We start from the raw sequence: 11616 nt of genomic DNA on the forward strand, positions 1-11616 counted from the left end.
GAATGTCATATAATCACTAGTGTGTAAGAGATAAATAGCTATCAATGTTCACAACCTACACGAATATTTACATATATTACATAACAATGTCTCATCCTATGAGGTAGCCATCGACATTCATTATAATTGGTTCACAGTTATTACAACCCTTAGGAATTTATCCATTCACAACCATCAACCCTTAGTGATTGGGCTTGTCTTGAAGGATCGTGTCATTCAACCTGTGCTTTGGCACAATGTTATCTAAAACTTGGTGATAGACTGGGCTTGTCTTGAAGGATCATTGTCATAACGATGTCTCACCCAATACTTTTTGACTTGACCTGAATTTAATGTGGTACATCTTATCTTCTATTATATAGAAAATCTTATCTATATCTAGCACTGTTTGGCTTGTAGCAAGCAAAACCTTGCATTGGTCCGATGATTGCATGTCTTAGAGTGTAAGTACAACTTATCCTACCTTCAACTACCAAGCTAGCTACCCTCTCACTTCACTGATCACGCTTTTCATATCCTATATAGTGAGTAGATGGGATCATTATTAGGAGAAGGTGGAGATGAGAAAGGAGAGCTTGCTCCTACTCATCTTACGTACTGCTATCCCCAAGACGATTGGACTGAATACTTGCACGCTTGGAATTAAAAGTCGACCAACATGTTCAACAAAAGAATGTTCATTGGGAGTAGCTATAACAACAACATGATGAGGATCGAGCCTGATTTCTAGATTAGTTTTCATAGATTCATATCTACTTTCGTCGTCCTCCACCATCACCTAACTAGGGATCATCGGAGTATTGAGATATTTTTAGTGTATTTATTTATGGTATTTTATTATCTTTGTGTTGATGTCACTCACTATTTTTGAGATGCCAAACTAGGTGAGTAGTATTCAGTTGTAGTAGTTGGTTATATTCTTATACTGTATTTGAATTTCACTAGATGTTCTATTTTTTTTCTCATTTTATATGTTAATTCTTGTATAGTTTTTGTTTTATCAGAAGTAATAATGTTTTTCAAAGAAGTATTTTTAAGAAAATTGGTGTTCTATTTTTGAAAAATTCTTGAAAAATTCTCTATGTTTTTCTTGCTAGTAAATATTTCACTGGACAAATTTGTTATGTGAAGTGTTGAGCAACTTAACCTATAGGATTAGGTCGTAAGATCTACTTTCCAGCAACTTCTAATAGAAGCAATAAGACTGATTTTTATGAAAATCTTTAGGTAAAACTAACCTAACCTTAAACCCTTTGCCCGACCACTTTCAATGAAAGCTGTAAGTCTGACTTTTGAGAGAAATATCTAGGTAGCAATCTAACCCTAGATCCCTCCAACGAGCATGCTACTCTATAGGGCTAGGTTATAAGACCCAACAGCAGGTCACTTAGCTTATAGAGTTAGGTCGTAATACCCGTCATCAGACAACTTCTAAATGTAGAAGCCATAGGACCTATCTAAACATCCAAACCCCCTGGGAATCTTAGTCTATAGGGCCAAGTTGTAAGACCAGCTATTTGGGCCACCTCTATTAGAGGCCGTAAGACCCGTCATTTGAGCTTCTTTCACATGAAAGCCATAAGCTCCTACCCAAATACAATCGCACGGGCAACTACACTTGTGTCTGAACAACATGGTAGAGTAGTTGCAAATTCTTTAGAGAAATTAAAGAATCATGAAAAAAATTATCTGACTCATGATATGGAGTTGGTAGTGGTGATATTTGCACTAAATATATGGAGACAATATCTATATAGAATTAGATGTGAAGTCTTTATTGACTATTGAAGTTTGAAATATATTTTCACTTAAATAAGATTAAATTTGGGGTAGAGGAGATGGTGATGGTCAGAGCTTATTAAAAATTTCAATTTAGATATACAATTTCATCTAGGTAAGCAAATGCCATTGTTGATGCTTACAGCAAAAAAATGTTAGGCAATATGAATTGATTATTTAATCAGCAGTAGTGGATTAAACACATGGATTGATTGAAATTATCAGTGCTCAATTCCATCGATGGAAATTTCATTCTATTGAATCAAATGAAAGTTAAATCTAATTTGAAGGATATAATATGTGATACACTAGCTCAAGATGCTGATTTTAAAAAAATAAATTTGATAAAAGTATGTCATATAGAGGAATATGAGATTTATGATGATGTGTTACTGAGATATAGAGATAGAATTTTTATTCAATAGGTTGATAATTAAAAAAAGATCTACAAAAAATATATTACTATGGCTATACTATCCATTTACAAAGTTCAAGATTTATCAAAAGCTTAAATGATTATTTTGTTTGTTGGGACTTAAAAAGAAGTGCAGCAGAATTCATTGCTAAGTCTGCTAAGCTGAATATAAAAAATCAAATGTACTTTCGCAACCCTTGCTAATACTAAAATAAAATTGGATGAAATACTTGTGGATTTTATTGTTTGGTTATCCAAATTAGGACAAGGTTGTGAACTATATTGTTCATTATTGATAGATGAATCAAATATACACATCTCTTGCCTATCATATATACTTATCATGTTATGAAGTGGGCGAGATTGTAGAATTATATGGGATGCCAAAGTTTATAGTTTTGGATAAAGATTGTGAATTTATATTTAGTTAATGGAAGAAGATTCAAGAGCTTTAGGCATTAAATGAAATTTAATATTACAGTCCATCCTTAAACTGATGGCCAATAAAAATGATTATTCAAACTTTAGAAATTTACTCATTTTGTATCATTGATTTTGATGGAGGCTAGTAATCATATGTGCCATTGATAGACTTTTCTTATCATAAATGTTTTAAATGAAATATTAGTATGCACGTTATGAAACATTCTATGGAAGGAAATGTAGAACATTTTTGTGAAGATTTACTAATGGCATTCTATCATCAAACTGATGGCCAATTAGAAATGATGATTCAAATTCTAGAGATTTCCTTCAAGCGTGTCATTGATTTTGTTGGAAGTTGGGAATTACATTTGCCACTGATTGAATTTGCTTATAATAATAATTTTAAATTAATATTTGTATGACACTTATGAAGCACTCTATGAAAGAAAATGTAGAACACCAATGTGTTGGAAAGAACTATGTGAAATAAAGGTAATCGATGCTGATTTAACAGATTACGCTACTGATAAGATTCGATTGATCCAAAATAGATTGAAGGCTGCTCAAGATAAACAAAAAAGTATTATGATGCTAAGCATTGATCTGTAGAGTTTGACATTTGAAAGTTTGTCTACTAAAGTCATTCCAATGAAATGTGTGTGAATGCACAATGAGACAGTATGCATGGTTTCATGTTATGTATATACATAAAACCATGAGCTTTTTTATACGTCTCTATAACCCCTGAGCCATAAACTTTCAAAACTTTCAAAATATATTAAGCATATCTTTTTAAAACCCATTTCCTATATATATATATATATATATATATATGGAAAATTTATGATAAAGTAATGTTTAAATATATATGTTCAATCATATATTGATTTATAAATCTTATAGTTAGGCTGGGGCTGTATCATGAGATTATGCGATACATTATATAGTTATTTCAAGATTCTATAGCTGTATGTGAATCCCAAAATAATGTATATTTAAGCAAATTATGCTAGGGCTTATGAGAGTATATGATTAAAGAAAGATTCAAATGATTTTTATGATAGGAAATACTTGAGTTCGCAAGTAATCCTTACGGAAATACTTGAGTTCGCAAGCAACCCTAATGATAAATTGATAAAAACAGCGAGAAAGAACACAAGACGATAATGAAAGAAACTCAAAACACCAAATTAGATAAAATCAAAGCAAAACAAACACTAGCAAAGATACAATTGATCTTCTATTCGAGAGGAGGATCGTTCTCTCCCAATCTCTAGACACTAGGTGTAGAGCCCAAAACTTCCAAGAGACTCCAAGAGAAAACAATACTTAAGCATGCTCTAACCCTCACCTCTCATGCCTATTTATCGATTAATTCCAAACCTCCTTTCCCAAAATAGATTAATTCAAATAAATTAATTTAAACCTCCTTTCCCAGAATAGATTAATTTAAACCTCCTTTCCCAGAATAGATTAATTTATATAGATTAATCCCTTGCCTTAAATAAGATATTTTATTTAATTAAATAGGGGCCCACGTCCCTATGGCTTAGGCAGTTAGAGAGGATGAGGTTTGAACCGCCTCTTGTAGACCTTGGCCGACCAAGGTGGGATCGGCTGGATAGGCGCCGACCTATCATTGCCACCCTCCCAAAGAATCACCTTGTCCTAAAGGTGAACATAAGGGAATTGATATTTCACCCTCTCGTATGGCTCCAACGTGGCCTCACTATCAGGAAGGTTCTTCCACTTGATCAACACTTTCTTTGTTCCGTCTTCTTTCTGGCGGACCCCCATCAGCTCTAAGGGTTCCAAAACTATCTCTAAATCCTTAGTAAGTGTCGCCGGTAGCTCGGGGTCGGCTGTGTAGTCACCAATAGCGTTCCTCAACTGCGAGACGTGAAAAATCGGGTGTATAGTTGTCGTTGGTGGTAATTTCAGTCAATATGCTACTGCCCCAATCTTCACCAGCACTTCATAAGGCCCAAAGTACCTTGGAGCCAGCTTTTCATTCCTCCTGTTGGCGATTGTCCTCTGTCTATATGGTCAGAGCTTCAAGTACACTCTCTCCCCCACTTCAAACTGGATGTACCTCTTATGCCAATCAGCTTGTTTCTTTATAATTTGTTGGGTAGATGTCTCTTAAGCTCTTCTAACACTATATCCCTCTCCTTCAAGTACTCCTCAACTGAGGAAACTGGGGTGCTTCTACTCCCAAAGCTTACCAAGTGGGGAGGATCCCTTTCGTACAATACCTTAAATGGAGTCATTTGAGAACTAGAGTGAAAAGAGGTGTACCAGTACTCGATCCATGATAGCCACTTAGCCCAGAGCTTGGGTGTCTCCGATAGAAACATCTCAGGTAAGTCTCCAAGCTCCTGTAAACTATTTTCGTTTGGCCATTCGTCTGTGGGTGGTAAGCTATACTCCTCTTCAGAACTATCCCTTACAGCCTGAATAACTCTCCAAAATGGCTGGGAATACCTTGTCTCTGTCTGATATGATCACCTCGGGTACTCTATGTAATCAGACCACCTCCCTGATGAAGGTTGAAGCCACTGTCACTGCTGTGTAGGGGTGTCAGAAAGGAATGAAGTGTGCATACTTGCTCAACTTGTCCACCACCATCAGGATCATTGTGAACCCTTCTGAATGGGGCAACTCATCTATAAAGTCCATAGAGATCTCCTCCTACACTCTTCCCAGCAGAGCTAACAGCTGTAGTAATTATCCTGGTGATATAACCAGGTACTTATTCCTTTGACAGATCTCATACCTGGCTATCATCTCCTCTACATCTTTACGCATCCCCTTCCAGTACAGTTCCGCAGCTAGCCTCCTGTATGTTTTCTGTACGCCTAAATGGCCCCCACTGCGCTTCCATAAAACTCCTGGAGTAAGTTTGGGATGTGGATCGATGTCCATGGCATCATAAATCTCCCCTGATATAGCAGTTTGTCTCCCTCCAATGATTACCTTGGGTGGCGACCATCTTCTTTCAGTAAATTTGACTTGATCTTTTCAAACCTTCATCTCTCGCACTTTCCTCTCTGATGGCCTCCCAGTCAAGCATCAAAGGAATAGATAGTGTCACTGTCTGCAATTCCCTCATACATCAGGATAAGGCATCTGGCGCATTGTTCTCCACTCTTGGCCAGTTGGCCTATACTGAATCTCAAAATCATACCCAAGCAACTTGGACAACCACCGTTGATGCTCCTCTATCACTATCCGTTGTTCCAGCAGGTATTTCAAGCTCCGCTGATCTGTCCTGACAATGAAATGCCTTCCAAGTAAGTAGAGTCGCCACTTCTGGATGACCAAAATGATGGGCATCAACTCTCTATCGTAAACTGACTTCAGCCTAGCTCTAATAGTCAATAACTGTCTGAAATAGGCGATGGGCCTCCGACTCTGCATAAGCACTGCACCCAGCCCATACCCGGATGCATCCGTCTCCACAATGAAGGTCTGAGTGAAATCTGGAAAGGTAGGACCGACACCGTAGTCATTGCCTTCTTCAGGCTCTCAAATGCTGACGTGGCCGCCTCCTCCCATAAGAACCCGTCCTTCTTCAACTGCTCGGTTAGTGGCCATGTTATGTTACTGTACCCCTTTACAAACCTTCTGTAGTAACCTGTCAGTCCTAGAAATTCCCTAAGCTCCTTCAGGTTTTTCAGCACTGGCCACTTGAGCATTGGCTCAATTTTGGACTAATCTGCTGCCACCCCCTCTTTTAACACAACGTGGCTAAAGTACTCAACACTGACTTGCACGAAACAACATTTCTTCAAGTTAGCCCTCAGCTGGTGCTCCTGCAGTACCTCTAACACCTTCTTCAAATGCTCCAAGTGCTCATCTGTCCTGCTGTAAACTAGGATGTCGTCAAAGAAGACCAGTACAAACCGTCTGAGATAAGGTTTGAAAACCTTATTCATAAGGTCCTGAAAAGTAGTGGGAGCATGAGGCCAAAAGGCATCATGACCAGAAACTCGTAGTGTCCCTCATGAGTTTTGAAGGCCGTCTTGGGTACGTACTCCTTCATCCGGATCTGATGGTAACTTGATTTCAAGTCTATCTTACTGAAGATCACTGTTCCACTCAATTCATCTAGCAATTCATCAATGATTGGTATAGGAAATTTGTCAGGTACAGTTTCCTTGTTGAGTGCTTGGTAGTCCACACAAAAATGCCAGCTAACATCCTTCTTTTTCACCAATAGAACTGGGCTAGAGAAGGGACTGATGCTGAGTCTGATGATTTCTGCCTCCAGCATCTCTCTAATCAACCTTTTGATTTCATCCTTTTGAAACTGAGGGTAGCAATAAGGCTATACACTGATGGGCGACACTCCCTCCTTCAACACGATGGCATGCTCCTGCTCCCTCTGTGGTGACAATCCTTGAGGTGGCTAAAACACCTCTTGGAACTGCTGAATCAACGGCTAAATGGAGAGGGGTATGTCTCCTCCCTCCTCCAATCTCGCTCACTCCAAACAGTGCAGCTCCACCAAATACCCTCTGCACGCCAATTGAATGTCCATCACCATTGTTTTAAGAGAAACCAGGGATTTGGAGAGCCCCGCATCTCCCTTAATCACCACCTTCCTCCCATCCACCATCAACTCCATCGTGAGTGCTCCCCAATTCACTTTGGTGTCTTCCAAAGTTTGCAGCCATTTCATCCCCAGGATGATGTCTGTACTCCCAAGCTCTAGCGAAAGAAAGTCTTCCCTCACCTGTATCCCTTGTATTGTTAGTCGTACTCATCTACAAATTCCCTGACCTTCTTCACCTTCCTCATACTCATCATCACCCTGTAACAGCCGGTATCCATCAATCTCACTCCCAGTTGGTCGACGACCTGAGTGGAAATGAAATTGTGAGTAGCCCCACTATCAATCAGCACCACCACCTCCCTGTCCTCTATCTCTCCCTTCACCTTCATGGTGTGATTCGTAGTGAACCCTACCATTGAGTTCAGGGAAACACAGCCAGATCCATGTGTAGCTTCTCATCCATCTCCTCCTCACCTCTCTCAGCTTCCTATCATCACAGACGGTGAGAACTTGAAGAGTTCGGTCTTTGCACCGATGCCCTGGTGTGTACTTTTCATCGCACTTGAAGCACAACCCCTAATTAGCTCTCTTCTCCTCCATCTCTTTCTCCGTCTGCCGCTTGAAATTTCCCCCGCTCCCTCCTCCTGTCTTCTCGTTGGTGGCCTCTCGACTCCTTCCTGTTGCAGGACCTTTAGGTGCTATATGAGTGGTCGTCATCCTGTAAGTGACCCCGGTGCTGCTACTCCTGGCTCCCCTCTCCAAATTCCTCGAATTTTCCACCAGTTGGGCCAACTTCATGGCCTCCCCCAAGTCACGGGGCATCAGAACCTTCACTGCTGCTCGGATCTCCACCTTGATCCCTTTCATGAAATTTTCCTCCAACACTGTATCTGGTCGCTCTATCCTGCTAGCTAGGTGCTCAAACTGCTCCTGGTAGTCTGCTACCGATCCCTCCTGTGTTAGAGCAAAGAACTGCTCATATAAATCTCCTCCCCGGTCTGTTTGGAAATGTTCTATTATGCAGTTTTTGAATTCTCTCCAGTTCTTGATAGGCCTCCTCTGATTTCTCCACTGATACCACGACATGGACTTTCCTTCCAAGCATAATCTGGGTGCAGTCAGCTTCTCCTCCGTTAGTCCATTGACAGCGAAGTATTGCTCCACCCTATAAATCCTCCCATATGCATCTTCTCCTTCTAATATGGGCATCTTCAACTTCGTCACCTTCTGGTCGCCCCTATTTCCCCTAATTCTTCCATAGTTTCCTCTCTACTAAGCGCTAGGTGCACCCCATGTTTCCCGGTGTTCCCTTGCTCTGCCATAGCCCAAACCCCTTCGAAATCTCCCATTATGTCTTCAAAATCAGCACCTCGACGACCATAGTATCCCTCCTGGCGTTCCCCATATCCACCCCCTCTTTCTTCCCTCTGAATAAGCTCTAGATGGGGTCTTCTTCTTTCTCTTTCCATGATTTCCACCTCATCTTCCTCCCGACGAATTTCCGAATTTGTACTTTTTCCTTCCCCTCCTTTTGCCACGGAAGCTGCCGTTTGATTTTGAATTTTTAACATCTTCTTCATCATGTCTCAGAGATCGGTGACTTGTCATTCCATGAAGGAAATCCTTTCCTCCAGAGCATCCACCTTTTTGGCTCCACCACAATCCGGAGTTTGTAAAATCACAAAATCTGGATTTGGAACTAAAAAAACATCAATCTCGCTTCCTTCCGAGCAAAAAATCACTGCTGAAATTAGCCGAAAACAACCCTCCATCGGTCATATGACTTGCTCTGATACCAATTTGATAGGAAATACTTGAGTTCGCAAGTAATCCTTACAGAAATACTTGAATTCACAAGCAACCCTAACAATAAATTGGTAAAAACAACGAGAAAGAACACAAGACGATAATGAAAGAAGCCCAAAACAGTAAATTAGATAAAATCAAAGCAAAACAAACACTAGCAAAGATATAGTTGATCCTCTATTTGAGAGGAGGATCGTTCTCTCCCAATCTCTAGACACTAGGTCTAGAGCCAAAAACTCCCAAGAGACTCTAAGAGAAAACAATACTTAAGCATGGTCTAACCCTCACCTCTCATGCCTATTTAGATTAATTCCAAACCTCCTTTCCCAAAATAGATTAATTCAAATAAATTAATTCAAACCTCCTTTCTCAGAATAGATTAATTTAAATAGATTAATCCCTTACCTTAAATAAGATATTTTATTTAATTAAATAGGGGCCAACGTCCCTATGGCTTAGGCAGCTAGAGAGGAGGCGGTTTGAACCACCTCCTGTAGACCTTGGCCGACCTAGGTGGGGTTGGATGGATAGGCGCCGACCTATCATTTTTTGTGTATGTACCATACTTAGAATTTTGATTGATCTATAGGGTTAGATGCTTGAGGAGATGAGGATAAGGCTGACGTATAGTACTTGCATATCTCAAGGTATTAGAGTACAATTCCTTTGTTTTAAACTTATTATATTTAATTGATATAGTTAGGATTCACGCTCTTTTGTATGCATAAGGCAAGTATTATTGCTATAATATTTTATATCAAATATTTTACAATGATTTATCTTTTATGCTAACAATCTTTCATATTGCTATGAAAGAAACATGTTTACATATTATGCCCCAATTGTTTATGGTTTACATTGTATTATCTCGTACAAATAGATATAACATGCAATAGAGAATGAAAAATAAAATAAAATATAAGTATGCTTGTATATACATTTTGAAAGATGGAGTTATTTTCTTATGGCATTAGTTTTTATTTTTATTTTTATATAAATTTTCTCATAAAGTTCATAGTATCTAATTCTTATGGCATTAGTTGAGTATGTTGAAGTGCCCTTGCGTGATGACTTTTATTTTTCACTACAGATAATAGCAAAAGTAAATCCTACACTTTTGACTGTGTCATTGGGGGATATATCATCCAGGGGTGATTTGGTGCCTTTTCATCTCAGATATTGGTGGCCATGATCTACAATCCACTATTATGCCGATGGGTGCCGTATAAGCCTAGGGTGAGCTAGGTTTATGTATAAACTATGCTCTTGAGAGTAATTAAGTATATAATAAAGTATAAGTTATGATATGATAAACTTAGTACATGTTTAAGCCATTTATACTAGTTTGAATATCATAATTCCATAATTTTATATTACTCTTAATTATTAAACAATATAAGCAGGTGGTGAGACTTGCAATGCTTTATGGTGTTGATGTAGGCAAAAGGGGGGGGGGGGGCAAATCATTTTGGGTTGTAATTTTAGTAAGCTTTCATGTCATCTACTTAATTCAGCTCATTAATGTCTTTAGGAATACTTTTTCAGTTCATAAATAGGATTTATGTTTGGTTCATTCCCCTTTCTCCCCCTCTTTGAGTTCCTTCGATTTTCTCCTCCTGGTTCTTCTTCTCGTGGTTGGTTTCTTCCCGCTCTGGTTGCCTGTTCCGGTTCCCCTTGTGGCTACTTGTCCCGGTTTCTTGGCTGTCCATCTAGGTTCCCTTGGTTGCTGTCCCGGTTCCCTGTGCTGCTCCTTCGGTTCCTCCCCTTGTTGCATGTCCCGTGGCTGCTTTATCCAGTTTTCTTTGTGACTTTTTTCGGGTGTTGTTCTATAATAAATTTTGGTCTTCCATTTCCACTATTTTGATTGGTTTAATTAATGGTCTTATGGGCTGTTTGGCTGCCACCTTTTCTACTATATATATATAAGGTGTTTTGGCAAATAAAAGGGGGTGTTATGTGGCTCATTTTTGGTAATAAAAACTTTGAGGGTTTTTCTTGGAAAAGTCTGAGGGCTTGTTCCACTTCTTTTTCTTCTACTTCTTGGGAAGGCTTGCGAGCTTGTCCTCTCTTCATATTGGGCTTCTTATCTGTAAAACCTGAAAACGACGATCGTAGGTTGTCGCACGCTTTTTGATGCATCGCGACAAAACTTAAGTGAAAAATTAAGGTTAACGGGATTCTACGAAAATAACTTCACAAAATGCTACGCAAAATTCTGATCAATTTGATATATAAAACATATACCTAATTCTGCTTATTTTAGAAATTAAAATTAATCAAAGTCTCTAAATACCGATTTTACCCCTAAGCGAATAGAAGGCCGGATTTGTTTAAGTGAGGGCATATGAGTGAATTTGGAAAACCCTTTCTCTTCTTTATACCAACTCATGCGGGCAAAAAATATAGGGGAGCCTATATCTCTTGAACCCACAAAAGAAGAGGAAACGAAGCACCAAGATAGAAGGGAATCACTTAGAGATATTAGAACAAACTCTTACATTTCAAACCTAAAATAAACTTAGAAATAAAAGACTTACAACTCTTTATTTCTCATTGGAATTCCAAACATCACAAACCATAAAACCCTATTGCTTTTTACGGAAAAACAGCCCAAGCCCAGGAACCGAAGGAG

At 39.0% G+C, this 11616-nt stretch overlaps 1 long non-coding RNA gene across 1 annotated transcript in view; it reads left to right on the forward strand.

Annotated features, from left to right (window-relative positions):
* The window catches only part of LOC110111263, a 60373-nt gene that overhangs the window by 15830 nt on the left and 32927 nt on the right, over positions 1–11616 (forward strand). The gene's annotated exons all lie outside the window — the stretch shown is intronic.

This window comes from Dendrobium catenatum, unplaced genomic scaffold, assembly GCF_001605985.2.
Source record: "Dendrobium catenatum unplaced genomic scaffold, ASM160598v2 fragScaff_scaffold_970, whole genome shotgun sequence".
NCBI classification, from domain to species: Eukaryota; Viridiplantae; Streptophyta; class Magnoliopsida; order Asparagales; family Orchidaceae; genus Dendrobium; species Dendrobium catenatum.